The following is a 22,284-nucleotide window of genomic DNA, read 5'->3' on the forward strand; positions in this document are numbered from 1 at the left end:
GTAATATAGGTCCACAATTTCAAAATCCTAGATGCTCTGAAAAGCAATACCAACATTTTTTTTCAGAAGTTTAGTGACAAAATCTTGCCTGGCCTGACATGAAACTATTTACAATCTTCATTTAGTGTGTGAATATTCATGCATTTCCTGAAGAAACAGTACGGAGTTTTAACAGTGGTCTGCTCCATATTCTGCTCAAGCTTTTTAAAATAAAATATGTTATATGAAATTCAGCTATTTTATAAAATCTGAAAAATCCTAAATTTTGAGGCACATCTAGCCCTAAGGCTTACTGTCCTCTGCATTTCACACATAGTAACTGATTTAGTTGATATGTCAAGTCTTCCTGATTGAGTGGAGCAGGAGAAGGGGAAAGGTCTGGGAAGTTCTGTGGGGAGGTAACATTTCAGCTGAGTCTCAAAACTGGGTACAGATCAACCTTGGGAACAAGGCAGGAAAAGGCTTGCAGGGATAGGGGGAGGGGAAGCACCAGGATGGTAGTTTGGCAGAGATAAGATCACTCAAGTCTTCATGTGTATATCCAAGGAGTTCCCAGCATATTGTTTCAACAGTGAAGGGGCCAGGTCAGATTTGCAATTTAGGAAGATCCAGGTGGGCAAAATATTCCTTCAAGTGCCTTACTGGAATTCAGAATCACTCTGAATCTACAGCCTCCCCCATCCACCAAGACCACGCATGGAAATGAAGCTGCTTTGGCATGGTTTGCCTGGCACCACTCAACTTTTAGAAAATGTATCTGTAAGAATCGATCATGCCATGGCAGGAAACCAACATGGAAGCAGGCAAGTGTGGCTCTGGGAGGCAATATTCTGCGGGCAGTCCCCATCCCTGATTCCCCTGCTGCCCCATGGCTTCTGTGGCCTTGTGGCTGACCTGGCCCACGGGACAGGCCTGGTCCCAGAAGGGCTCACAGCTCTGCTGCTCCTGGTCTCTGCTGTATGACGGCTGTCACACACGCTCGACAGCACCCATTTGCAGCCCAAACAGACACTGTTCACTTCTCAAGTTGGTTTCAAATTTTGCTCTTTTTGTTCCTGTTTTTCATTTAGATTTTTTGGCTGGTTCAAATTCGACAGGCAATTTCGACACTGAGATTGAGGGGAGAGAATATAGCCTGGAAAAGAGCAGATGATGTGTGTGTCTTGTGATGCTATTAGTTTTAGAGGGGCCCTGGAAGACTCATGAACTGAGTCTGTCAGCTGGGTCTCTCGATTTGTGGCACCCCACTCTTTTCATCTAGCATGACCCTCACCTGATTTTTCAGTCTTGCATGTGCACGCATGCCCAGTAGCTCAGTCATGTCTGACTTTGCGTGACCCCATGGACCGTAGCCTGCCAGGCTCCTCTATCCATGAGGTTTTTCAGGCAAGAATACTGGAGTGGGTTGGCATTGCCTCCTCCAGGGGATTTTCCTGAGCCAGGGATCCAACCCACGTCTGCTGTGTCTCACTCCCCTACCTTTAACTCATAACCCCCTTGAGACTTAAAGGTAGGGGGCTGAAACAGGAGATATCCATGCTTGTTTATCTCATGTGGCCTTTCAATCCATCTTCTATACCTTTATTCACATATATGTAAATATATCACATTGCTTTGAGTATGCTTTTAATTTTTGTGGAAGTGATATGTTATACATCTGTTTCTTACAGTTTCCCTTTGACTTTATCTGTAAGTAGCTGGAAACCATTCCCTTTGACCACTGTAGTATTTCATTTCATGGATCTTCCACATTTTATTTATCCATTTCCTAAACAGTGGACATACATGTGTTGCTAATTCTTTGCCATCTTCAGCACCACTGCCATGAGCATCTTTGTACATGGCTGAAACACAAGCTTCACAATCAGCCAAACCTGGATTGAGTTCTGCTTCCATCACCCCTCTGTTGTGTGACCCTAAGCCTCAGTTCCATCATCTGTTTAAAACAGGGGAGGAAGAATAATAATTCTCACACCAGGCCACATGTTCAAGAAGAGCAGGCCCTTACCTGCCTTCTTTACTGCTCTATCCCTAGGCCTCTCAGAGCCTGGCATCAAGCAAGTGCTCAATAAATATGCCTCGAATGAAATTACACTTGACCTACTGCATATGAAGGCACCTTAGAAATGCTAAATACATCAACACAAATGTGACTTATTGCTATCACTAGTTCTGTAAATAGAATTAACTATCCATGTATAATTCCAATAAAATGAAACATATATAAACAACACCACATTTAATGGGTTTACATTCTGCAGGTGTCCCAGGTTCTTATGCTTCCTCTTCCTACCCAGCTTCCTTCACATCGGGAAACATTTTCTGAGGATTAATTGAATGGACCTGGTTTGGGATTGGGAAACCCTAGACTGGCCTGCCAGCCTATCCAAAGGTCTCCCTTGGGCCACCTTGGCCTATAAAACCCAGGTAATGCCATGCACTCACCTCACTAAGGTGTTCTGAAGATTAATTATGGCTTGTAAAGGGCTTTGAAGATGAAACGTGCTTGTTATGGAAATAAATGGCTTCAGACGCAAAGCCTTCTTCAAGTCTTCCTTCATGCCTTCTCTCTCGCTGTTCTTGCCTTTAAAGAGCCCCGTTGAGTTCAGAGGTGAGGGTGACCTCCCCTCGGCTCCCATGGGAAGCCAACTTTGAATATAGACTTCTCTGAACAACATAGAGATGTGACCCCTTGCTGCTAGTTTCAAAATTTCAACTCCCGCTCCATTTCATAAGTAGTCGAACTAAGCTGGTTCAAAATACATTAAACAGATTCAGCAATGGAATGGTGAAAAAAGTGTTTCTGATACTGAGCTTTTTGCTGCCAAATTTAATTATTCAAATTGGTTTTAAAAATGAGTTTCTTCTCCCCATGTCTTCCCAGATTTAAAGAAATTTGAAGTGGAAGAAACGGGAGCCAAATGTCTTCCAGTCAGGAAGTGGAGAAAGCATTGCTTGTAGTGTCAGATGGACCTGAGTTCAGATCCCAGCTTGCTATGGGCAACTTTTGTAACCGCTTAGTCTTTTTTGTGTATATGGCTCCGCTGGGTCTTCATCACAGCGCTTCTTTAGTTGTGGCATGTGGGCCTGGTTGCCCTGAGGCATGTGGGATCTGAGTTCCTCAATCAGAGATTGAATTCGCATCCCCTACATTGGAAGGTGAATTCTTAACCACTGGACCACCAGAGAAGTCCCAAGTTTCATAACCTCTCTAAACTTCAGTTTCCTAATCTACTAAATGGAGATAGTAATAACCCATATTAGGATTATTGTCAGTGTTGAGTGGACACAGGAAATGCACATAAAGTCCACTCAATAAATGTGAGTGAGAAAGGTGGTATAATCCCCACTTGATGGATACAGGATCCAAGCTCAGAGGGGGCCATGGGCCTCTCCATGATCTTGCAGAGGGAGAGTGGAGTGCTGGGACTCAGACCTGGGTCTGCCTGACCCCAAAGCCCTGGTCATCCACCTGTGGCCTCAGCCCTAGATGTAAATTTGTTTGCTGAAACCAGAGCCTGCAGTATCTGTCAAACCATGCAGAGAAAGAAAGGGAACCCAGTGGAGCTGCTGGAGCCTGGAGGGTGGCTGCTCCATGCCACTGAGTTGTTTAGTCCCAGGTTTCTGCATTATAATGGCATTCCATATGTTCACTCCTCATTTCTCACTATTCTGTTAACCCTTGCTTGCCCAAGTGGGAGTGCCGGCTAGAAGAATGATTTCTCACGTACCACGGAGACTAGCTATAATGTGCTCATGACTTTGATGGCTCCTGATGCTGAGGGTCCCGGGATATCAAGCCTTCCAGTCAGTGTAGTCCCAGGGGCCTCCACTTAGTTCAGATCAAGGTCAACTTGGCCAGATCCCTCATGGAAGCTCACATTCATTCGTGTCCATGTATTACTCTTCCTTCTTTCTTTCAACAGACATTTATAGAGCTCCTGTATGAGTGTGCTTTGTCATTTAATTGTGTCCGACTCTTCGCAACCCCATGGACTGTAGCCCACCAGGCTTCTCTGTCCATGGAATTTCCCAGGCAAGAATACTGGAGTGGTTGCCATTTCCTTCTCCAGGGGATCTTCCAGACCCAGGGATGATCTTGCGTCTCCTGCACTGGCAGGCAGATTCTTTACCACTGTGCCACTTGGGAGCTCCAATGACATTCCCAAACACTGCTCGGTCACTCTATTTGGTGTTTCCCACCTGTTTCTTAGGTGCACTGTTTAGGCATCATCTCTTTTCAACCTTCCAACTGTGCTTTGAAGTACATGTTAATATCATCACCATTTTGCAGTTGAAGTAAAAAAGACTTAAGGGCACAAGTGAGTGTCCCAATAAGGAATGGACTCTTGTCTGACTTTATCATGTGTGCTCTCAACCATGACAACATACTGCCTCCTTGAGGGCAAGGCCAGCGTCTCATTCATTTCTTATCTCTAGGCTCTCAGCGCCGTATAGAGTAGAAGCTCAATAAATGCTTGCTGTTGAATTTATAAGTGAAGTGCTGGGTGACCATCAGCTCTTGAATGGTGCTCTACAGAGTTGCAGACTGCTTTTCACAGGAAAGGAAGGTTTCATGAACCCACTTTATGGATGCAGTTTGCAGGGTAAGTAACTCATTCAGGGCCATGGAACAATAAGAGGCTAGAGCTTGGATAAGATTCTAAAATGAACTCAGTAAAGGCACAGCATGCAATGGAGTTGCAGAGCAGGGAAGTATCTGTCTGCTTGAAAAATACAGAAATTACAAAGCACTAGAGCTAAGGCTGAAATCATATGCCCAGCACATGTTTTCTGAAAACATTTGCATCACTGACACGGTTGGTGTGAGGTTTCAGATATTTAAACTATGAAAGAGCAAAGCAAGATGTGAGAGGCAGAGATGGAAAGAGAACAAAGTGAAGTTCAACCTTGTCACCACCTCTGAGAAACCTCTCAGGGATCTGAGTTTCGGACCCAAACTCATCTTGAATGGTACAGCTTGTGGCTGGTAATCATGCTATAAACAGGCAGATTTGGAAATTTGAAGCCATGTTCAAGTCCAGACTCAGTTACTTTCCAGCTATATGATCTTGGACAAGCATCCTTGATCTCTATGTCCGCGTCTATAAAAATGGAGATAAATTATGGTTTGCTGGGATACTGAGTGTGCTTTGTAAATGAACATGGCATATATATATATGTGTGTGTGTGTGTATAAATATATACTTTTTTATTATAACTACTATATAGGTTAAACTACATTTTGCTACAATAATAAGCAAACCTGAAACTTCAGTGGCTTAACAAAATAAATGAGTATTTCTCATTCATGCTCCGTGTCCATCATGGGTCAAAATGAGGATGCTGTTCATCTGGTCACAAAGGGACTCACGCTGATGAGCAGCCATCTTCTTGTTTATGATCACTGTCTCTAAGAGTAAAAGGGGATTTGGAGGTTCTCCCATGGACAATCAGGTGTCCTGGCCTGGAAATGACACATGTCACTTTTTTACTCAAAATTCATTGCCAAGAACATGTCACCCCCAGTCACAGAGGGTCAAGAGGTGCCACTCTATTGAGAGCCTATAAGGGGAGAGAATCAAATACTTGTTAAATGGTATCTACCATTCACTGAGCACTCATCTTGTGCCAGGCATTGTGCTGAGGGCTTTTCGGATACATCTCTTAATTCCCTCAATGATCCTCCAAAGCAGGGAGTTTGTTAATACTTGAGCAACCTGGCACTCAGAGATGTGAAGCAGCTTGTTCAAAGCTTCACAGTGCGTAACTGGCAGCATCAGAATTGATAGCCAGGTAAGAACCCCTGCTTGATCCCCTGAGTGAGAGACAGTTGTCCGACCAGGAGGTCAGACTTGTTGCTGAAGCAAGAACTAGTATTAATTGAGTTTCTCCTATGTATTAGTCCCTTTACAGTCATCTCAGATGCCTGAGAATTCATTTATTTCCATGTTAATGACAAAGGACCTGAGGCTCAGAGAGGTTAAACAACTTGCCCCAGGTTCACAGCAGAGGTAGCTCTTGAACCCAATAGCTTCTGGGTTTAAAATCTGTGCTTGTTTTATACCCATCTGCCTCACTCCTTATTACTTATCATAAGTAGTGATAATTATTTATTATAGTAATGATCACTCTGTGGAGCAGGTAGCAGAGTGGGTAAGAGCATGGATGGCAGAGCTAGATTGAACTTGATTTCTGCCACTTTCTAGCTGTGTGACTTTGGGTAAGACTGTCACGTCTCTGGGTCTCAAGTTTCCAAGTCTGTAACGTGGGGCTGATAATTGCACCTACTTCATAGAGTTGCAAGGAATCAATGAGATTGTCGTCATGATGATGATAACTAACTTTTTTCAAGAATCTCCTGGATCTGGATACTGTGCCCAGTGCTTTACAGGCATTCCTTTTTAACTTTTTATTTGGGAATAATTTTAGATTTACAGAAAAGTTGTAAAGATAATGCAAAGTGCTCCTGTATCATTTCCACCCAGCTTTCTCCTAATGTTAACATCTTACATGACCAATGTACATGTATCAGAGCTAAGAAACTAATATCAGTGTGACACTATTGGGCTTTCCAGGTGGTGCTAGTGGTAATGAACCTGCCTGCCAATGCAGGAGACATAAGAGGCATGGGTTTGATCCATGGGTTGGGAAGATCCCCTGGAGGAGGGTATGGCAACCCACTCCAATATTCTTGCCTGGAAAATCCCATGGACAGAGGAGTCTAGAGGGCTACAGTCAATGGGGTAGAAAAGAGTTGGACACGACTGAAGCAACTTTGCACATGACACGATTAACTAAACTACAGACTTTATTCAGATTTCATCAGTTGTCCTGTTGTCCTTTTTCTGTCTCTTGATTCAATCTGGCACACAACATTGCATTTAGTCACCTCTCCTTCATGTCTGCTGATCTTTACACTCATTCTTTCATCCTCATTTTCTGTTGAGGAAACTGAGGCTCAGGTGATAAAGTCAATAGCCAAGGGCACGGAGCCCCTAGGTGGTGGGATTAGAATTCAACCCCAAGCCTGTCTGATTCAAAGCCCAAGTCTTTACCATTCATAAAGAAATTATCAGAAAGAAATCCAATGTTCTGAGTCAGATCAGCACACAGAGAATACGAAGCTCAGAGAGAGAGAGAAAAAAAGACTAAAGCAGAGAGAACTGGCTTTATAGCTTTAGAATACTAACTCAGCGTGATCTCCTCAAACCATGGCCAAAGTCCGGGCAATCTGTTCAGTGAGGAAGAGCCTCAGGCTGGTGAATGTGCACCTTGGGAGTGGTGTGAAGGAATCAAGCTAAGCTCTGGCTAAGCCACTAGCAGAGGGGGTTCCCCAGAGGGCCAGCCTGCCCAGTCCCTGGCAGCAAAGCCCGCTGCAGAGAATCCTGAGAGAGGCAGGAAGTCAGCAGGATGGGGGCCAAAGAAGGACCACAGAATTCATTTAACAGGTGTTACCTGGCAACTCTCACTGCCCAGAGCACGGGAAGGAGTGACTGCAACCAAACCAGTCACCACAAATTTGGCCTTATTAATACCTTCCATAAATCGTCTTTGCTTGCCTGGTATTTTATGTGTTTGAGTTGCAGCGAGGAAGAAACAAGAAGGGAGTCTTGGTCTTTTGTTTTCTTTAGGGGAAAAGAAGGGATCCAGGTGGAACAGTCAGTAAAACCAAGGGAGGGCCCCCTGATTGTCCCTGGGCCCCCAAGTCCTGAGTGTCAGGCCCAGCTTTGGCTGCTCCATTGCAGGGTTTGGCAAAGAGGAGGTGCCAGTGACTACATGTTGAGCATACGAGCAAGTGAATTAACTAATTTGCATGTACTCCAGTGGGGCTTCCCTGGTGACTCAGACAGTAAAGTGTCTGCCTGCAATGCGGGAGACCCAGGTTCAATCCCTGGGTTGGGAAGATCCCCTAGAGAAGGAAATGGCAACCCACTCCAGTACTCTTGCCTGGAAAATTCCATGGACTGAGGAGCCTGGTGGATTACAGTCCATGGGGTCACAAAGAGTTGGACACAACTGAGTGACTTCACTTTTCACTATGTACTCCAGCACCTGGTGAAAAAAAAAAAAAAGTGGCTCCTAGTAGGGACTCGTGGAAAAAGAAAATGATGCAATTGATTTAGGTCTGTGCCAATGTACAGGATTCTGATTGGCACTTGAAATCCTTTCAATGTTTGTTGATCCAAAGGATGGGCCATGATTAGGGTCTCCAGGGATAGTGTGGATTGCAATCCATTAGCACAGAGATGCAGTGGGCCAGAGTGGCTGTAATTACAGAATCTGGGGCTACAGTTCTTAGATTTGAGTCCAATCTGCCACCTGCTGATTATCTGACCTTGGGCAGGTTACAACCTTATCTGTAAAATGGCAGATGAATATGTTGATAATATTATCTACCTCAGAGAGCTGGTATGAGGATTAAATGAATCAAAATACACACACACACACACACACAAGTGTGTGTTTTAACCTGTTCATCTGAAACTTTGCTCAATTTTATAACTGCGACTGATGCATTGTCAGCATTTCATAGGGTTAGCTGTGATAAAAAACCTTACCTGCCTCCTCTCTCCCCAGTCCATTTCTGATTTAAACGCCCCTCTAAACGTAAGTGAGATGCACCCTGTGTGTAATCTATTACAGCATCTATTTAAGTTAGTTAATACTAATGATTGTGCAATGAATGTTTTTAACGCTCAGTAAAACTGAAAATCTTAGAGTGCATCACACGGAGCAGGGAGAAGCCCTGTTTTGTGCTTCATTGTGACACATATGCATGTGTGTGTTCAGGGTGGTGATGTAAAATGAATTTCTTCCCTTAGGTCACAGTAAAAAGTTTGAAAGCCATTGCCTCAGGAGGAAAATGCTAAACGGTCTTTCTCAGCAAAGAGGGCTGGCCGGCCCACAGATGAGCTTCATTGGTTCACTTCCTTCTCCTGGCTCTGTGGTCAAACGACCTTCAGGAAGACTTCTCTTCTCTTTACCCCTTTGTGCTTTCCCAGGGCTGTCCATGCAGGTTCATGGTTTAGGCTGCACATGCAGGTCTATGGTTTAGGCTGCGTATGCAGGTCTATGGTTTAGGCTGTGTATGCAGGTCTATGGTTTAGGCTGTGTATGCAGGTCTATGGTTTAGGCTGTGTATGCAGGTCTATGGTTTAGGCTGTGTATGCAGGTCTATGGTTTAGGCTGTGTATGCAGGTCTATGGTTTAGGCTGTGTATGCAGGTCTATGGTTTAGGCTGTGTATGCAGGTCTATGGTTTAGGCTGTGTATGCAGGTCTATGGTTTAGGCTGTGTATGCAGGTCTATGGTTTAGGCTGTGTATGCAGGTATATGGTTTATACAGAGAACCACTGAGCAAAGCTCAGACCTGCCCTGCACTAGGGCTTTCACACATCTTTTAGCTCATGTAATCTGCCCTACTGGGCATGAAATTGGCTCTCAAAGTGTGGTCCCTCTCTGGCAGTTTGTTAGAAATGCAAATTCTCAGGCCCCTCCTCCCCAGACTGAATCAGAAACACTGAGGCTTAGCAACCCGTGTTTAACAAAGACCTCCAGGTGAATCCAGTGTAATCTAAAGTAGGCAAGTCATTGCCCAGTGAGGGAACTGTTTCACCTTTAGGGAAACCGAGGCACAGAAAGAGCCAGTGATGCCCCCTGGATCACCCAGGAGGGAAACAACCAAATCAAACCAAGACTCCAACAGAGTCACCATAAGCTAAGACAACTGTTTATGTGTCCATCCAGGGACCAACACGGATGCATTTCTATTTTCCAGCTTTACTTGCAAATGATCCTGATCTCCCAATAAAATTACACACATCCATTAAAAATCAGCCTAGATGGATGCTCTCATTGGGTTCAAATGGGCATAACCACCCCACACTGGAAGAAGAGATACACACGGGGCCGGGGAGGACCCACTTCTTGACCAGCAAACCTCCAGAGAGCCTCTCATGCAAGTTGTAGCCTGGAGCCGAGTTGTGCTCAACTCTGACTCCACTCTGGAAAGGGTGTCAGTTCCAAGAGGCTGTGTGTGTCAGGGGTGAAGTAGGGGTAGGAGCTAGGAAATGGTTAACAGTTTGATAAAGTAAAAAAAAAAAAAAAATCTCTGCTGGTCGTGAGATTTTCCAATAATGAGAAGTCAACACAATTAGACAAGCCACTAAATTTGTGTGCGAATGCCAGCTGTCACTCTTCTTGACTAGCTCAGATCAAAGAAACGTATTTTATCTCCTAAGTTATTAGACATGATAAGGCTATTAAGCGGAGATATTGTCATAAGAAATATAAGAACATAAGAAATATGTTGCTTGCTTTGAAAATAAACATCTCACCTTTGCTTCTTTTTCTCTGTGAAAAGCTGAGAGAAATCAAACTATTAACTTGGGCCTTTCCAACATGCTCGCATCCTGTCATCTTTTCCCCCAATCAGATCCCAGATTTTAGCTGCAGTCCTTCTCTGTCTCATTCCAGAATGTCTGTCTATGTTGGAACTACAGGGCTGAGAAGCCGGGAAGAGATGCCTGTAGCTGTAGTCCATCCCTGTTTCCACCAGTCATAACAAAACTCGCCACTGTTCCAAAGTTCTGTTTTCTTTGAAAGGAACTCACCCTCAGATGTCTTTCCAAGTGCTTATCCTTAGCCTTTCTTCATCTCCAACTTGGATCTGGAAGAGCTCACCCCTTATTGCTATAAGAAACAAAGCAGCTTGTCTGGACTGACAAGGGGGCTTGAGTTGATGATGTTCTTTGCTCACATTCACTGATTGTGTAGCTGAGAGGCTCCCCTCGGGGGGAAAGGCTTTCCTGGCATCACTCAGGGTCTGGGATGGAGATGGGGGACATGTTCAAGAGGGGACACATAAAAGGAGTTCAATAAAGAGATCTGCATGGGTGGGCAGGGCTATGGGATGGTGAAGCATCCCCGATTAGCAAGAATAGGGGCGTCATTACTGTCCTTGGTGTGAGAGGCCGGGAGAGGGGGAGCTTCCTGAATTTGATGTGTGTCGCAGCTGCAGACAGGTGTCACCAGTGTGGAGTCGTAGACAAGAAGAGAAGAAGCCGCCTCTACAAACTGAGGTGTAGCAGGAAGTAGGGCCGCATGGCCCTCCCCTGCTCCCTCCAGTCTTCTGTTGGTGTTTCCCACTGGCCGAACACAACCGGGAGCCAGAGGGAAGGTGAACCTGGCTGATGCAGTCACATCACTTGGAGTCTTGGGGCACAGAGCAGAGTGGTGGAGAGCAGAGAGTGGATCTGGGGAGCACATGGGGAGTATCCAGCACACACCGATCCCCGCCCCCCACCGAGGTTTGGATTTACCCAGACAAGACAGAGTTGGGGTGGTGGAGACCGTGCTACACTGGGGGCCCTGAGAGTACTTCCCATCAAGCTGTTGGGTATAACGAGAGAGACTTTAAAAGGAAGGTGAGCACAGGTGCCAATGAAAGTCATCCTATTGTGTGCCCCAGGAAGCAAAGGACCACGTCCTTGAATTGAAAGAATCGAAATACCTCTCTGAATTCTGTGACACTCAGGGCTCAAATAGCCTTGCTGTGGGGACCCACCCTCACTAACTGAGCACACAGGGGGAGTGTTCTCACTTCACAGGGTGTTGATGGTCCCTAGGTGGTGGCTTGAGTTGCAGGCCCAGAGGACCAGAAGTGCCCTCTGTACAAGGGCAGAGCTCTGCTGGTCCTGGTTTGTCCAGGTGAGACAGTGTGCGAGGTCCAGGTCTGGGATGTTAAGGTCCCCTGAGAACCTCAGGCCTGCTTGGAACTGTGAAAGTCTGGTCTTCTACAATCCAGAAAGAGAAGACTTTGCATTGATGCACTTGTTCTCACCAGCCTGTGAAGCTTGGGACCTTTTCCCATCCTTGTGTCTGAAATTCAAGGTAGGGATTCTGGCCCGCTTTTAGAAATGAGGATTTGGTTCAGAGAAGGCAGCCCAGGCAGGCCATGGGCTGCCCGCTTCCAGACATTCCCTTGTTCCCTCTGCTTCCGTCACATCAGCTTCCTAGCTGGACTACAACTTGCCAAGCTCAACCTTGCTCCAGCACCTTTACACCTCCTCTTCCCTCTGCTTGGAACATCCTTTCCCCTTCCCCAACCCCCTGCACCCAGATATCCACATCATTCACTCCTTCACTTCATTTGGCTCTTGTTAAATGTCACCTCTTCAGAGAGTCTTCCAGACCTAAAAAACCCCACTTCCCACAGTTTTTCTTACCTCCATCCCCTGCTTTAGATTTAACACAACCTGTGATCATTCTTTTTGTTTTGTTTACTCATTTGCTGACTGCCTACCCCAGGCTCCATCAAAACAAGAATTTTGTCTCATTCCCAGAATAAGTGTCTAATTCCCTAAAAATCACATAAGGATTGTTTTTTAGGTGAAATTCACAAAACATAAAATTAACCATTCAAAAATGTACCATTCAGTGGCATTTGGTTCACAATGTTGTGTAATCATCATCTTCATCTAATTCCAAAACATTTTCATCATCCCAAAAGTGTTCCCTGTACCCATTAAGCAGTTGCTCCTCATTTCCGTCTCTCTTCAGTTTCTGGCAATCAACAATCTACTTTTTGTCTCTATGGATTTGCCTATTCTGGACATTTCATCTCAGTGGAATCACACGATACATGACCTTTTGTGTCTGGCTTCTTTCATTTCACATAATGCTTTCAAGGATCATCCATGCTGCAATGTGTATCACTAATTCATTCCTTTTTGTGGCTGAATAATATTCCATTGTATGAATATACCACATTTTGTTCTTCCCTTTGTTGGTTGATGGACATTTTGGTTGTTCATACTTTTTGTCTATTATGAATAATGCTGATAAGAACATTCAAGTACAAGTATTTACTTGAATACCTGTTTTCAATTATTTTGGTTGTATATCTAGGATTAGAATTGCTAGGTCATATGGTAATTCTGTGTTCATATAGAAGGGTTTTAAACAAATATTTGTAGGAGGAAGCATCAAGTGAGTGAATCAAAGAAAGAATGAATAAAATATCCAAGTTTTACCAACTCCCAGGCTCCCTCTATCCTGACACATTACCTCCTTAGGGAATGAAGGGGACTTAATGGCCCTGGGTAATCTGAAGTCTAATCTACCATCAGACAGTGCCATGTACTGCCTGGAACATAAGAGACACTCAATTTAAAAGATAAACCATATGTAAGTAATGCTGTAGTGATCTTTTTATGCATTTATTCTGTCTCCATCATTGATTTTGATGTCAGATTTTGAGAAGGAAATGACTATATCAAAGTATGTTTTTTTTTTTCATTCACACTATGTGGCTTGTGTTTCTTAGTTCCCCAGTCAGGTATTGAACCTGAGCCCACCAGTAGTGGAAAGAGAATCCTAATCACTAGATCACCTGGGAATTCCTCAAAAATCATGGACTTTTAAAAGTCTTTTGTCACATACACCAAATTGCCTTCTGAAAAGGCTCAGATTTTTTCATTACCAGTCTGGAAAGTCTTTGACCTCATTTAGATTGCTCTAACTGGTGGCTGATTGCTTCCTGTTGGAGGAGACTTTCTTCTGGAACAGTCTCTACCATTATCTCTAGCTTGATAAATGCTAGCTGGGAAGATTATTAGGTTACTATGTTTTTATTCCATCTCTGGGTGTCTGTTTCCCCACCTGCAGGATGCACGCCAGCTAGTGCATGCTGCTTGGTGCTGAAGGTCTTCTTGCTCTTGAGCAATGGCCCCCAGTTGAGCCCAGGATATACACCAGCCAGTTGAAATCTCTGTACTTAAAGGACTCAGGAATGCAGCCTGCTAGAAATGAAGCTAAATTAGTTCTTCCAAGGAAAATGCCCATTTGGAAAATGACTTCCCATGTTTGTGCAGCCATGGGCTTGCCTTTCTAGAGGGACGTGTCAGAATGCGTTGTGCTTGGCGGTAAATGAAAGCTGAGTGGTTTATTACTGCTATTAGTGATTATTTGTACGGGGCCGTAGGTGTACACAGCATCTTACAATGCCCAGAGGAAACTGGAACAGAGGTCAACTCTTCCGCCCTCAAGGGACATCCTGCCTTGGTTGATGGTGAGTATGGGCACCAATTGGGACTGGATGGACTCAGGCAAACCAAGACTCAATGACTGGGAAGAGAGTTGGGAGAAGGGAGCTAAAGAAGATTTCTCAAGTGCATCTGTGTTCCCAGTAGCTAACAGACACAGTATCATTTAATCTGCTGAATCACTCTAGGATTTAGGGATTTATCTCCATTTTCAAGTGAGAAGATGGAAGTCTAGGCTGGATGCTCTTCCTCTCAACTGTGTCTGGTGTGATGGCGCTGCTGTGGATACATTTCCCGGGTGAGGAATGCAGGAAACAGTGTAATGCACTAGAATCCTGCTGGCTTGGAAGTTAAGTACATGCACTTCAGACTCAAACAGACTGGGGTTTAAGATCTTCTCCAACCCAGGAATCTGGGATAAGTCATTTCTCTTTCTGAGCTTCAGTTTTCTTCTCTGTAAAACGAGGGTTAAAAACCAATTCTACCTAGTGGTTCATATGAGGATTAAATGAAACCATGTACACACGCTGTGTGGTGCATAGAAGAGATAAACAATTGTTGATCTACCACCAGAAAGTTGAAGAGGGATAAGGGATTGGGAGGTATGATGGGTGCTATTATCCACAAGTCATTAGCTTGATGCCTCAGTTTCCACATCTGTTAAATGGGAATGATCGAGAGTCTTCCTCATAGGGTGAGTAGGAGAATTAAATGTGGTAATACAAGTAATGCATCTAGTTCGTGCCTGGTATGGGGCCAGTCTCTCAACACGTCTCTTATTATCTCACTCCTTTTGACTTTGGGTTGGATCAGGAAGCCCTACAGAATAAATAATTTTTTATAAGGGGGTGGGGAAAGTAAAAGCCACAGTGAGGAATGTTTAATCCCTTAGCAAGGAGAGGAAGGATGTTCTGGTTCTTTGGCCCCAGTGTTTTCTGTCCTACTTCTGGGCATGGGAGTCTGGTTGGATAATTGATATCACCTAATCTTGAGGTACGGAGAAGGCAATGGCACCCCACTCCAGTACTCTTGCCTGGAAAATCCCATGGATGGAGGAGCCTGGTGGGCTGCAGTCCATGGGGTCGCTAAGAGTCAGACACGACTGAGCGACTTCACTTTCACTTTTCACTTTCATGCACTGGAGAAGGAAATGGCGACCCACTCCAGTGTTCTTGCCTGGAGAATCCCAGGGATGGGGGGAGCCTGGTGGGAGGCCATCTATGGGGTCACACAGAGTCAAACATGACTGAAGCGACTTAGCAGCAGCAGCATTCTTGAGGTAAGAGCTGTGTTAAGAATGGGGTGAGAAGCGGGCATGAACAAATTGTGAGTTAACATCATGGAAGAGCAGAAGAACCCTGAATTGGGAATTTCCCTAACTGTGAGCTTGATGACCTAATCTCATTGAGATGCTATGAAGTTCAACTCTGAGGATATAGAAAGAGTCACTGAAGGTACATATTAAATAGTATTGTTTATTGATTTATTGTTAACATTCACATGGGGGGCACATATTAAGGCTTTGCATATGTTGTTCCCTGTATGAAATTCCTAACTGCACCCTCTGCTACATTCTTTTTCTGTTAACAAATATGTGTGTATATGTACTACCTGCCAGACCATGGTCTTGGCTGGGGCTTTGCCTTCTACAGCTCATCTCAAATAGGCAGGTACCATCTACTTCCCAGGTTCCATACAAGCCTTCCCTCAGATAGAGGAAGAACCCAAAGACTTTTTTGGTGTCTTGATGAAATCTGAAACCAAACACATAGGTCCATTGCCCCTTGCCACTCTTCAGTTAGATAACTTCTCTTAACTGGGGTTAGCCTCAATCTCACTTTTTCGAGAAGATGCCACCGATGGCCCCTGCCAGAGGTCAAGTTCTCCTATTACGTGTTTCCATGACATCCCAGACTTCTTTTATCCAACTCATCATGATCTGCAATTATCTGATATGCAATTTAATATCACTCCCTCCACTAGACTACCAACTACAAAAAGGCAGGGGCCATGTCTTTTCTCACCTCCATACCCCTCAGCAACAATTGTATGGCAATCGGTAAATCATCAATGGAAACTTACTGAATGAGGAGATGGACAGAAAAGAAAGCTTTCTGAGGGCCATCATTTAAAATAAATGAACACACATTAAAAACCTTGTCTTTTTTCCTGCTTGAACAACAGAGATGAGAGAGGAGTGCTTTGGCAAGCCAGGTTGAGCTCAGCCTTGTGGGGCCAAAACAAGAAGAGAGATAATTATTTTTTATTTTTCTCATCTGCTTCTTGTTGCCGGAGGTGCTGAAGACAATTGAATGTAGGCTCTGCTGGGTCCATGAGGGAAGTCCTTCAGGGTCTCCCTGCTGGAGGCTGGGCCTCCGCGCTGCCAGGTCTGTACCTCTCTCTGGAGTTTCATCTACTCTTTCATGTCTGGCTCCTTTCCCCACCCACCTTCCTGCTTGAAAATCTTCTTCCGTCTACCTTTGCTTTCTGGAAAGCGCCTCATCTCTCCCAGGAGGGCCCAGGGCCCTGTCTCTACTCAGGGTCTGGAGACTTTGGGTGGGACTAGACAGCAGGTCCTAGCCAGGTGCTCTGCCCCCCACCTCACACCCCTGCATGGCCTGGATTTCTTCCCTCAGAAGCCGTGCTGGCTGGGCTGGGTGGAATCCGGCAACAGTTCCCACCAAACTCCCAAGCTGACTGCAGACATTTGTGCTGTCAACAGAATTGCAGAAAATGCAATTCGTGTTGTTAATGAGCAGCTTGTTTGGGTAAACAAACCAGGTGAGGTGAAAAAAGTGATGCTCTCCAGTAGGAAACACAAGTGAACATTAGCCAGATGGAGAGCCGCGCGCTTCCACACACTTCCTTTTCGGCAAGTCTCTTGGTGGCTGGAGAGGACTCTGCTTGCGCTGCACGGGAGCCCGGACTCTGCTGGGACGCCTCCTGCCTGGCCCAGATTTCCCCCCTGGGGGGAAGAGCAAGGCCCCCATGCACCCGGCACGACCCTGAGTCTGGCGCCGGGCCTCCTGTCCTGCTAGGTCTTTACCTGCCTTGTCATTAGTTCTCACAGCACCGCGCCAGGAGGTGTTAGGAAACTCACTATACAGCTGGAGAAGCTGAGGTTTCGAGAAGAGGAAGAGGAGATGGTGATCTGAACTCAGGTCAGTCTGACTCTTCAAGTCTGTGGTCTCCCTGCCCTTGCACACCGTTCTCTTTGCCTTCATTCCTGCCTCCCTGACCCCTCTCTATCTGATGGAGGTTTCTGTGGCTGCCACTACCTCCCTCCTCTCTCAGATTGTGAGGCAGAGGACAATGTTAACTTCCCACAGTGGGGATTTCCTACCTGACTGGTCAGGATGGCGTGGCTTTTTGAAAGTCATGCAGGTGGATCTTTGACCAGCTTCTCCATAACAACAGTGTGCATCTATGTGTGTGTGTGTGTGTGTGAGCACATGAGTGTGTACATTTGCCCATCCATTCCAGAGGAACTGATTTGTCCCTGGAAAAAAATCAATAATTTAGTAACATTCACATCCTCTTATCATAAACTGTGTCCTGCATCCAGGTCATTGAAGGGAACACACACATGGATATGGTTATATATTACAAACATGAATGATTTGGTTAACTGCAATGGCTAAATCTGTCCCCCACACAGACAGGGCCAGGGAGAGGGAGACTCAGTTTGCTGGCTCAAGTCTACATATGTTTCTGACTCTCTCTCTCCAATGCTCAAGAAGAAAAAAAAAAATCCACATTACATTCACATGTTATAATGCCATGAGTTATTTTCCCCTTAGCATTCAAGGGTAAAGAGTCCATTAAGCTGTCATCAGCCGCATTACCAGCAGGAGATTTCAGGGCAGACAGTTTGGCTTTAGCTGCCCGGAGCACACACGCTCTGCCCCAGGATGAACACACTGTGGTGTCTATGTGTGTGCTGCCCTGGAAGCAGAAATCAATTACTCCCACTGCTATTAGAGAGATGATCTGGTTGGGGAGGCTTGCTGTGAATGCAGCCACTGTTCATTACTGAGCTCTTTATATATATTATATCTCTTTTACTACAGGAAGACTGAGGCTTGGGGAGAGAGAGAAACTGTGTCACAGAACCAGAGCCTGGGACATGCTGGGGGTTTGAGTCATCATCCCCTTGGCTCCAGACCCTGGGCATTTCATCACTAGGCGATCCTGTTTCTCCTGCAGGTGTTGGATGTTTATTCTGCACAGGGTGCTTGTGTCATAGAAGCTCCCAGATTTTGAGGGACTGCATACTGGATGTTAGACCCCACAGGGTAGCTCATTTGATCTTCACCACAACTCTTTAACGCAAGTGCTTCTAGAAGCCCCATTTAACAGCTGAGGAGACTGACTCTTGGGAAGTGGGAAGGGACTTACCCAAAGTCACTCAGCTCCACTGTGGCAGGAGTGTGTGAATGGAAGGTTTGTTTTCCACTCTGCCTCCCTGCCATCCAGCTAGGGACACCAGCTTGGGAGCACAGGGGCTTCCACAGGGAGCTGACTTTTCTGGATTCAGATGAGTTTTCGCAGAGCAGCTCAGCTCCTTCCTTCATGTAGGTGGAAGCCTTCCCTTTGAATGAACCAATTATGTTCAGAAAGCAAAAAATAATGTATGCATATTAGCTAATGAGGATGCTGCTCAGGATATTTTTAGCTGAGCTGAGAGAGACAGAGAAGTGAATAAGAATTTGTAGAAGTTGTTTTGGAAGAAGAGGCAGCTTGGGAATCAGACAGCCCTTTAGCACCGTGCTCAGCTCTTAAATTGCTTTTGGCTGGGTGACTGTGGCAAATCACCTGTCCACTCTCAAAGTGTATCTGAGTACCAGCCTTTCAGGGATGATGCAAAGATTGAAGATAATGGGAGTAAAGCATGTGGTCAGTGGTCACCAACTATACCTATGATAACTCTTCATTTATCAAATACTTAACTATTGTTGAGTCCTCAGTGTCTATAGATATAATAACTTTATTCTCATTATCTCCCCATGAAGCAAATGCTAATAATATCTCCATTTTCCAGATGAGAAAACCAAGTTAAGGTTAAGCAATTTGCTCTAGGAGGGCCAGGATTCAACCCTAAGCAGCCTGTGCCTTAACCACCACACAATATTGCTTCTATTGTTTCTAAAGAGATTTGACTTTCACCACTGGAAGCAGAGGTTCAGTCATTATTTTCAGGAGGTAGAGTCCCCTTTGAGGACCTCAGTAAGTTACCTATAAATTAAAAATACTCTGTCATCGAATTGGATCAGAGGATCTTCTCCCCAGTGTCATGGCTACTGTGACTGACCAGCAAAAACTTGGCCCAGGCCAAGAGGTCAGAGAACTGTGGTATTAATCTCCACTCAGATGCTAAGGCAAGTATGTCACTGTCACTCACTTTGTGTGCCTTGATTTGTGAAGTGGGAGATATACTAGGATTGAAACTTAAGAATTTTATTAATTATACTTTCTGCTCATAAGCAAAATAATAGTTATGTGAGGCTTAGGAAAAGTGGTAGTTGAAATAAGTAGGGAAAATATTGATAACTTACAATATACATATTAATAATACAAAAAATGCACGTGGGGAAAATTGTAAAGTAAAACTGGCAAGAGAGTTCAAGAGTATAATGGGGCAGAGTCCGACCAACTTTCCAGCTCACTTCCAAAAGGGTGGAGGTACATGGTGACCATCTTCAACGTGGAAGAGGAGAACAGGACCTCTGGAGTTTAGGCCTGAGTCTTGCTCAAAATATTCATGTTGGGTGGAAGTGGGAGCAGCTCTAGGGCAGAGGGTCCTAGAAGCCCCAACAAGCAGAATAAACACACAGGGTGGTTGGAGAAGAGTCAAGGTCAGGGCTGGGCAGACAGAATATGTATAAAATTTAAAATAGAGGTAAAAATAGAGGTGCAGAAAGGAGGAATGTGGAAGAACAAATTGCAAGGTAATGAGCTGGAAAACCCAGAGATCTGGGCAGCAGGGGCAAGGCAAGAGGGTCAGAAGTAAATTCGGAAACACAGAGATCCTTTGACAGGGTGTCCACTCAGTAATGTATTCAATCCACAGACCCTCTAATCTAAAGCAGTATCCCTGACAACAAGCATTAGCCACCAAGTACAGTAAGACCATGTTACACCGAGCGGCTGTGGAGAGGAATGGGCCTCAGCAGGGAGTAAAAAAGTTCTAAGCACAGGACCTAGCACATAGGAGGGATTCGGTACATGAGTGAGTGGATTGCTGATGACACCTGCCTTGGGCCTCCAAATATTAACAGTGTTCAGCCAGATGCACTGACTGCTTTAGGAAGACAGCATGGGGAATGCAGGACCCAGAGCTGGAAGCTAATGACACTTGGGAGAGGAGCAGGCGGCCTGTTGAGGCCCTGAAGGCACTAATGGGAATTCAGTTCATGCTGGCATCTAGGTAAAGCTTAACTCAGTGGTTCCCTACCTGATTGTGGATCTGTATCACCTGAAGAGCTTCTTTAGAAACAAGAGTCTCTGATCATGTTTCTGCATTAGAACATCCAGGATCAGAACCCTGGATTCCATAGCATGAATAAGCATCACAGGCGCTGCTGATCGATACACATGGCTAATGATGGGACCCAAGGTCTTAAATCATCAATTCTCACTGGCCTTTCTTAGAATTTGGCTTTTACTGGTTGTTTATTGTTAAGAAGACAACTATATAATAGTTCACATTGATGCTGCTGCTGCTAAGTCACTTCAGTCGTGTCCGACTCTGTGTGACCCCATAGACGGAAGCCCACCATGCTCCCCCGTCCCTGGGATTCTCCAGGCAAGAACACTGGAGTGGGTTGCCATTTCCTTCTCCAATGTGTGAAAGTGAAAAGTGAAAGTGAAGTCACTCAATCATGTCTGACCCTTAGCGACCCCACGGACTGCAGCCTACCAGGCTCCTCCATCCATGGGATTTTCTAGGCAAGAGTACTGGAGTGGCTTGCCATTGCCTTCTCTGAGTTCACATCGAGCCATTACCAAATGCAAGGTCAATCTGTGTGCTTCATGTGTATTAACACATTAAATTCTCATAATGGCCCTGTGGGAAAGGTACTATTATCCTCATTTTACAAATGCAGACACTGAATCTGACAGAGGTTACTAACTTGCCCCTGGTTACACACACAGAGGGCATGCCCTTAGCTTCAGTAAGGAAGTACATCATTTTCCATCCACGTATGGCCAGGAGAGGACTACAAAGGAATTATATGTGTTATTTATTCTTGTTTTTTAATTTTTTAACAATATGAAGTTACTCCATCACAAAGAAGAATATTTGACGAATTAATGAATAAATCGGAAAACTGTACTAAAATAAACCATTATATCTCAGGAAACTAACAAACCCACAATAGGAGTTAGACCATCTGGGCTGAGTCCTGGCTCCATTACTTTCTGGTTGTTTCATCTCAGGTAAGTCACTTACACCTGCTGCGTATCAGCATCTTCACTTTTAAAGCAAGGATAATAGCACTCTCTGATTATTGAGCAGTTGGGAAAATACAAACCATTAAGCATTTGCAAGGTAGTAGTGTTAACAATAATGGAATAACAAAGCATACAATCAGAGAGCAGGTGAGCACCCTGGCTGGATTATTAACCATATAAGAGGAAGGGATCAGGCCCTTTTAGCCTCTAAAAAACCCCCAAAGACCTTTCCCTTACACCCAATAGAAAAATTAACTCAAGTTAGATCAAAGTCTAGACCTAAGAGCTAAAATTATAAAAATTCTTAGAAGAAAACATAAGGGAAAAGTTTTATGCTCAGTCGTGTCTGACTCTTTGCGACCCTATTAACTGTAGCCAACCAGGCTCCTCTGCTTTCATGGAATTTTCCAGGCAAGAATGCTGAAGTGGGTTGCCATTCCCTTCTGTAAGAGATCTTCCCAACCCAGGGATCGAACCGGAGTCTCATGCATTGCAGGTAGATTCTTTAGCTTCTAAGCCACCGGGGAAGCCCCTTATGACATTAGATTTAGCAATGATTTCTTGGATATGAAATCAAACTCACAGATTACAAAAGAAAAAAATAGATAAACTGGACTACATCAAAACTTTAAACTTTATGTTAAAGAACACTTCAACAGAGTGGAAAGGGAACCCATAGAATGGGGGAATGCATTTGCGAATTATTTAACTGATGAGGTTAATATCTGCTGCTGCTGCTGCTGCTGCTAAGTCACTTCAGTCGTGTCCGACTCTGTGTGACC

Source organism: Moschus berezovskii, chromosome 11 (genome assembly GCF_049115385.1).
Source record: "Moschus berezovskii isolate FMDL1 chromosome 11, NW_MosBer_1.0, whole genome shotgun sequence".
NCBI lineage: Eukaryota > Metazoa > Chordata > Mammalia > Artiodactyla > Moschidae > Moschus > Moschus berezovskii.